The sequence below is a fragment of the Aquarana catesbeiana genome, linkage group LG04 (assembly GCF_042186555.1).
Source record: "Aquarana catesbeiana isolate 2022-GZ linkage group LG04, ASM4218655v1, whole genome shotgun sequence".
Taxonomy (NCBI): Eukaryota; Metazoa; Chordata; class Amphibia; order Anura; family Ranidae; genus Aquarana; species Aquarana catesbeiana.
In genome coordinates this window covers 627,907,663-627,915,715 of record NC_133327.1, presented here as the reverse complement: position 1 = coordinate 627,915,715, position 8,053 = coordinate 627,907,663, and positions in this window count along the sequence as shown.

The window sequence follows — 8,053 nt, the reverse complement described above, 5'->3', positions numbered from 1 at the left end:
GCATTTTTTCTTTTGTAAAAGTAGTAGTTGCTGTAGTAGGCTGTATACATTGTATAGATATGCCGCAGGAAAGGCAGAAAAAGGGCATTAAATAGGCATGTTATTTAAAGGAATTTTGATTTTTTTATTGTTTTTCTTAAAGTGAATGTAAACCCTCACCTATACTCAGTGAAGTCAACAGCCTCAGATGATACACAAAGATGAAACAAATCTCCCTACTTACATTTTACATGCATATCTGCTGTCTTCAGCTTTCTACACTCTTTGGAAACATTTTTTTCTTCCTGTTTTAGCAGTGGGAGGAGAGTCTGGGCTTACACTGCATGTGAGCTGAGTGAAGGAAAGGCACCCCCCCCCCCCCCACATAGGCAGAGGAACCAAGAAACTTGCAGAGCTGTGCTGTGAATAGACAAGCTCTCGGCTTATCTGTCTCTTAAATTCCCACCGCAACACAAATTTTTAGCTGCTTTTATCTCCTGTGTCAGAGAACTTGTCAGAAGTTTTCATGCTGATAACAGAGGAACATAGCAGCAGAAAGACACGGGACTTAGGGCTTTGAAGATAGATAAGTAAACACTACAGATATATGTGTCCAGGTCAGATTTCATGAATGGGGTTTACATCCACTTTAAAGCTTTATAAAAATGTTTCTCCCCACCATACTGAATTTTTTACCCTTTTTTTTGCTTTGGTACAAGTTCCCCTGGCCAGTGCCCAGCCTCAACATCACCATTGCTGTTTGTTAGACAGTGCCTTGCCTATTAGCCTAAAAAATGGGCATTACTGTTCATTTTAGCATTTGGCTCCCATTGATTGGTGTTTGGATTTGGCAGCTTTAGTTCATGTTCTGCGAACTTGCCTCGAACCGAACACAGGTCTGTTCAGCTCATCCCTGGGTGGGACTACACAACACCCGGTTTTATTACATAGGATGTGTTATGTAGTTTATAGAGGTGAACTGGACAGGAATGATCATTTATTTTATTTATTTATTTCAGGTACTTATATAGCGCCGTCAATTTACGCAGCGCTTTACATATACATTGTACATTCACATCAGTCCCTACCCTCAAGGAGCTTACAATCTAAGGTCCCTAACTCACATTCATACATACTAGGGACAATTTAGATCCAATTAACCTACCAGCATGTCTTTGGAGATAATGAGATTTCAATTTCGGAGTGAGGCAGAGTGTACAGAAAGTTACAAGTCCATGGATTTCTGGTAGGATGGATTCAATAGGGGTTCTTTTGTACCTGCTTAAAATATATTTGCTCTGCATGGTCAAGCACAGGTTTATTTTTTTATCTTATATTCATCATGTTCAAGGAAATGAAAACAACAAAAAACAGAGCTTTCTCTTTACATGAGTGCCATTTCTATTGAGAAGAATTGAGAATGCGGGATACATTGACTAACATGCAGATGGCCACTAGAGGCAGCCCCTAAATCTGTATATGAAACGTGATGCTCAGTAGTTTCCCTTGAAAAGTACTTTCACTAGCTGTGTCTAGTCAATGCACTACAATTATAAGAAGATTTAAGTGAATAAAGTGGATACATCATGTTCATATTATAAGAGTCATTGTGGGTTACATACAATGCCAATCTTTGTGGACACACAACAAGAAAAATATTAAGTATACTGGAACTTGTAATAAATTTTAAAAGTTCGAGTCAGGATTTGGCACAGAAATTAGGCAACCTGTGGACCGCACAAATTCCTAAATAAAACAAAGAAGTGCGGTTATAAGTCGTCTATAAAACGTAACAGTTTTAAAACCATCTGTAGGTTGTTTAAAATATTCACCAGCTTAAAAGTGTTTTACTGTTTCCCAGACAAACACAGCTACTGAAATAAATCTAGGAACCGCGAGAAATTGATATTTAAATCTATATAACCCCAAACAGATCTGGTATTGGTAAAAAAGACAAGTTGGAGGTAAGGAAACATAGAAATTGGTGAAAGGGAAACATAGCAACCAATCAGGCTTCTGTTTCCATGTTTAAACCACTAGTAGAGGAAGTGGAATGAAATCAACAGTCAACAGGTAAATCATTAAAACTGAATTCTAAGAAGATATTAACCACTTGAGCCCCGGACCATTATGCTGCCTAAGGACCAGAGGTCTTTTTCCAATTTGGCACTGCGTCGCTTTAACTGCTAATTGCGCGGTCATGCAATGCTGTACCCAAACGAAATTTGCGTCCTTTTCTTCCCACAAATAGAGCTTTCTTTTGATGGTATTTGATCACCTCTGCAGTTTTTATTTTTTGCGCTATAAACGGAAAAAGACCGAAAATTTTGAAAAAAAATGATATTTTCTACTTTTTGTTATAAAAAAAATCCAATAAACTAAATTTTAGTCATACATTTAGGCCAAAATGTATTCGGCCACATGTCTTTGGTAAAAAAAATGTCAATAAGCATATATTTATTGGTTTGCGCAAAAGTTATAGCGTCTACAAACTAGGGTACATTTTCTGTAATTTACACAGCTTTTAGTTTATGACTGCCTATGTCATTTCTTGAGGTGCTAAAATGGCAGGGCAGTACAAACCCCCACAAATGACCCCATTTTGGAAAGTAGACACCCCAAGGAAATTGCTGATAGGCATGTTGAACCCATTGAATATTTATTTTTTTTGTCCCAAGTGATTGAATAATGACAAAAAAAAAAATTTACAAAAAGTTGTCACTAAATGATATATTGCTCACACAGGCCATGGGCCTATGTGGAATTGCACCCCAAAATATATTCAGCTACTTCTCCTGAGTACGGGGATACCACATGTGTGGGACTTTTTGGGAGCCTAGCCGCGTATGGGACCCCGAAAACCAATCACCGCCTTCAGGATTTCTAAGGGTGTAACTTTTTGATTTCACTCTTCACTGCCTATCACAGTTTCGGAGGCCATGGAATGCCCAGGTGGCACAACCCCCCCCCAAATGACCCCATTTTGGAAAGTAGACACCCCAAGCTATTTGCTGAGAGGCATATTGAGTCCATGGAATATTTTATATTTTGACACAAGTTGCGGGAAAGTGACACTTTTTTTTTTTTTTTTTTTTTTTTTGCACAAAGTTGTCACTAAATGATATATTGCTCACACAGGCCATGGGCCTATGTGTAATTTCACCCCAAAATACATTTAGCTGCTTCTCCTGAGTATAGGGATACCACATGTGTGGGACTTTTTGGGAGCCTAGCCGCGTACGGGGCCCCGAAAACCAATCACCGCCTTCAGCGTTTTTAAGGGCGTGAATTTTTGATTTTACTCTTCACTGCCTAACACCGTTTCGGAGGCCATGGAATGCCCAGGTGGCACAAAACCCCCCCAAATGACCCCATTTTGGAAAGTAGACACCCCAAGCTATTTGCTGAGAGGCATGGTGAGTATTTTGCAGCTCTCATTTGTTTTTGAAAATGAAGAAAGACAAGAAAAAACTTTTTTTTTTTTTCTTTTTTCAAATTTCAAAACTTTGTGACAAAAAGCGAGGTCTGCAAAATACTCACTATACCTCTCAGCAAATAGCTTGGGGTGTCTACTTTCCAAAATGGGGTCATTTGGGGGGGTTTTGTGCCACCTGGGCATTCCATGGCCTCCGAAACTGTGATAGGCAGTGAAGAGTGAAATCAAAAATTCACGCCCCTTAGAAAGCCTGAAGGCGGTGCTTGGTTTTCGGGGTCCCGTACACGGCTAGGCTCCCAAAAAGTCTCACACATGTGGTATCCCCGTACTCAGGAGAAGCAGCAGAATGTATTTTGGGGTGTAATTTCACATATTCCCATGGCATGTTTGAGCAATATATCATTTAGTGACAACTTTGTGCAAAAAAAAAAAAAAAACTGCAACTTGTGTCGCAATATAAAATATTCCATGGACTCGACATGCCTCTCAGCAAATAGCTTGGGGTGTCTACTTTCCAAAATGGGGTCATTTGGGGGGGTTTTGAACTGTCCTGGCATTTTATGCACAACATTTAGAAGCTTATGTCACACATCACCCACTCTTCTAACCACTTGAAGACAAAGCCCTTTCTGACACTTATTTTTTACATGAAAAAGTTTTTTTTTTTTTGCAAGAAAATTACTTTGAACCCCCAAACATTATATATTTTTTTTAAAGCAAATGCCCTACAGATTAAAATGGTGGGTGTTTCATTTTTTTTTTTCACACAGTATTTGCGCAGCGATTTTTCAAACGCATTTTTTGGGGAAAAAACACACTTTTTTAAATTTTAATGCACTAAAACACACTATATTGCCCAAATGTTTGATGAAATAAAAAAGATGATCTTAGACCGAGTACATGGATACCAAACATGACATGCTTTACAATTGCGCACAAACGTGCAGTGGCAACAAAATAAATACATTTTTAAAAGCCTTTAAAAGCCTTTACAGGTTACCACTTTAGATTTGCAGAGGAGGTCTACTGCAAAAATTACTGCCCTCGATCTGACCTTTGCGGCGATACCTCACATGCATGGTGCAATTGCTGTTTACGTTTGACGACAGACCGCCGCTTGCGTTCGCCTTAGCGCAAGAGCAGGGGGCGACAGGGGTGCTTTTTTTTTTTTTTTTTTTTTTTCTTTATTATTTTTTTGCTTTTTTATCTTATTTTTAAACTGTTCCTTTCATTTTTTTTTTTTTAAATCATTTTTATTGTTATCTCGGGGAATGTAAATATCCCCTATGATAGCAATAGGTAGTGACAGGGACTCTTTTTTGAAAAAATTGGGGTCTATTAGACCCTAGATCTCTCCTCTGCCCTCAAAGCATCTGACCACACCAAGATCGGTGTGATAAAATGCTTCCCCAATTTCCCAATGGCGCTATTTACATCCGGCGAAATCTAAGTCATAAAATGCTCGTAGCTTCCGGTTTCTTAGGCCATAGAGATGTTTGGAGCCACTCTTGTCTCTGATCAGCTCTATGGTCAGCTGGCTGAATCACCGGCTGCATTCTCAGGTTCCCTGTTGAGACAGGAGAGCCAGAGAAAAACACGGAAGACGGTGGGGGGGGGGGCATTCCCTCCCACGGCTTGTAAAGGCAGTCTAGAGGCTAATTAGCCGCTAGGATTGCTTTTACATGAAAGCCGACCGCTGGCTGAAAAGAATGATACCAAGATGATACCTAAACCTGCAGGCATCATTCTGGTATAACCACTCAAAGTTGTGAATGGCGTACCTGAAGACAAAAAAATGGTTAACAATAAAGCACAGTAAACAGTAAAGTATAAATAATTACATACCTGAAAAACAAACATGATAAAACATAATAACAACAATAACAATAACAATAACAATAACAATAAAACACTGCAGAATAGAATACAGTAAAAAAAGAGCAGAACAATAGAGAGAGAGAATAGAGAGAGAGAACAATAAAACGACAACTATTTTTTTTTATTTTATATATATATTTTTTTTTTTTTACACTTTTTTTGTAACTAACTTTTATAACTGTAACCGGTTCCAGGTTCGGGTCTCTCAAAATGCGATGTCATCTGGAGAGACCCTGTGAAAGTGTGCCTAGTCTGTGCAATGCTGTACCCTACGCTAATACTCAACTAGTGTATGGTAGCGTTCAAAACATTCACCAATGCAAAGACCAGGATTGTCAGGACAGGAGGGACAATAATAGCGGGTGTCACGCCTATATCCGCGTTTGCTGCAGACACAACATCTTTTTGGGGGGGTTCGTTGGGTAGGGGTACTCGGGAGCACATAAAAATGCCTCTCATGCAGCCGACTGCATTTGGTTGGGGATGTGAATGGGGGAAGTACGGGCGCTGCAGAAGTGGTGGGTTCCCAATTAGGATTGGCGAATGCAGCAGGAAGGGCACTATGGGCACGACGGGCCTGTGTTTGTCTTTTTGGTGGCAGCGGGACACTACTTGTGCTTGCCACCTCACCAGCTTGAACTGCACTTATGGGACTCGCCACGTCACCAAGTGTTACTGCAGCGCTGGTTTGACTACGACCGGGGTATACTAGGCCGCTGGTGCTTGCCAGTTCAATAAAAAGCTTCCAAAAAAACTGTTAGCGATCGCAGGGATCAGGCCTGACTCTGCGAACGCTGCAGTTATGCGTTTAGTGTTTTGTAAGTGTCAGTGATCGATCGATACTGCACTTGGGTGGGCTGGACTGGGCCGGGCGGAGGGGCAAAACGCAGGTGCTAGCAGGTATCTGGGTTGATCCCGCTAACACTGCGTTTTTGGGAACCCTAAACTGCTGGGGACGCTAGTATAGATCTGATCGGATCAGATATTGATCCGTTCAGATACTATACCACTAAAGGAGGCGTATGCTGCGTGCGTGGGTGTTAGCGGTACTGGTGCTAACCTGACGCTGCCTGGGGCCGGTGCTTGCTAGTTCACCAAAATGCTACCAAAAAAACTGTTAGCGATCGCAGGGATCAGGCCTGACTCTGCGAACGCTGCAGTTATGCGTTTAGTGCCTTGTAAGTGTCAGTGATCGATCGATACTGCACTTGGGTGGGCTGGGCTGGGCCGGGCGGAGGGGCACAACGCAGGTGCTAGCAGGTATCTGGGCTGATCCCGCTAACACTGCGTTTTTGGGAACCCTAAACTGCTGGGGACGCTAGTATAGATCTGATCGGATCAGATATTGATCCGATCAGATACTATACCACTAAGGGAGGTGTACGGTGCGTGCGTGGGTGTTAGCGGTACTGGCGCTAACCTGACGCTGCCTGGTGCTTGCTTGCCAGTTCACCAAAATGCTACCAAAAAAACTGTTAGCGATCGCAGGGATCAGGCCTGACTCTGCGAACGCTGCAGTTATGCGTTTAGTGTTTTGTAAGTGACAGTGATCGATCGATACTGCACTTGGGTGGGCTGGGCGGAGGGGCAAAATGCAGGTGCTAGTAGGTATCTGGGCTGATCCCGCTAACACTGTGTTTTTGGGAACCCTAAACTGCTGGGGACGCTAGTATAGATCTGATCAGATCAGATATTGATCCGATCAGATACTATACCACTAAGGGAGGCGCATGCTGCGTGCGTGGGTGTTAGCGGTACTGGCGCTAATCTGACGCTGCCTGGGGCGACGCATATCACCGCCGGGCGATCAGGGGGCTAAACCTTTATTAGGTAATAAACGGCGGGTGCCCTGACACTATAAAAAATAAACGAACTAACCAGCGTCACCCGTAACGGTTATACGGTGATCAGTGGTGAAAGGGTTAACTAGGGGGCAATCAAGGGGTTAAAACATTTATTAGATAGTATATGGGGGTCCCTGTCACTATAAAACGCTGACGGTGAACCTAAATATTTACCTCACTAACTAGCGTCACCAGCGACACTAATACAGCGATCAGAAAAATGATCGCTTAGCAACACTGGTGACAGGGGGTGATCAAGGGGTTAAAACTTTATTAGGGGGGTTAGGGGGGTATCCTAGACCTAAAGGGGGCTAATACTCACTGTCCCAACACTGTAACTGTCACAAACTGACACCAATACAGTAATCAGAAAAAAAAAAAAAAAAAAACCTGCTGGTGTCAGTTTGTGACAGGGGGGGGGGGTGATTGGGGGGGATCGGGGGGCGATCGGGGGGGGGATCGGGGTGTTTTGTATGCCTGGCATGTTCTACTGTGTGTGTGTGTGTTGTGCACTCACATTGATGTCTTCTCCCCTCGGCGCTGGAACGGAAACTACCGAGCCGAGGGGAGATGACATCATTTCCTTTGCTGCTGTTTAGCATACAGCAGCAAAGGAGTGTTCCCATTGGCCGGCGGCGATCGCGAGGGGGGGGCCACGAACGGATGGCCTCCCCCTCATCTCGGATCGCCGGGGAACAGAACGGGACAGCTTCGGGCACCGGGGGGGGTCCGATCGGACCCCCCACCCGCTAGAGGCAAATCACGTACATGTACGTGATTTTGCCTGCCCGTGCCGCCTTGCCGACGTAAATCGGCGTTAGGCGGTCCTTAAGTGGTTAAAAACACAGATTAATATTACCAGTCATCCCTGAACCAATGCTTTGTGTTCTTCTTACATAACTGATGCGCTTATCAC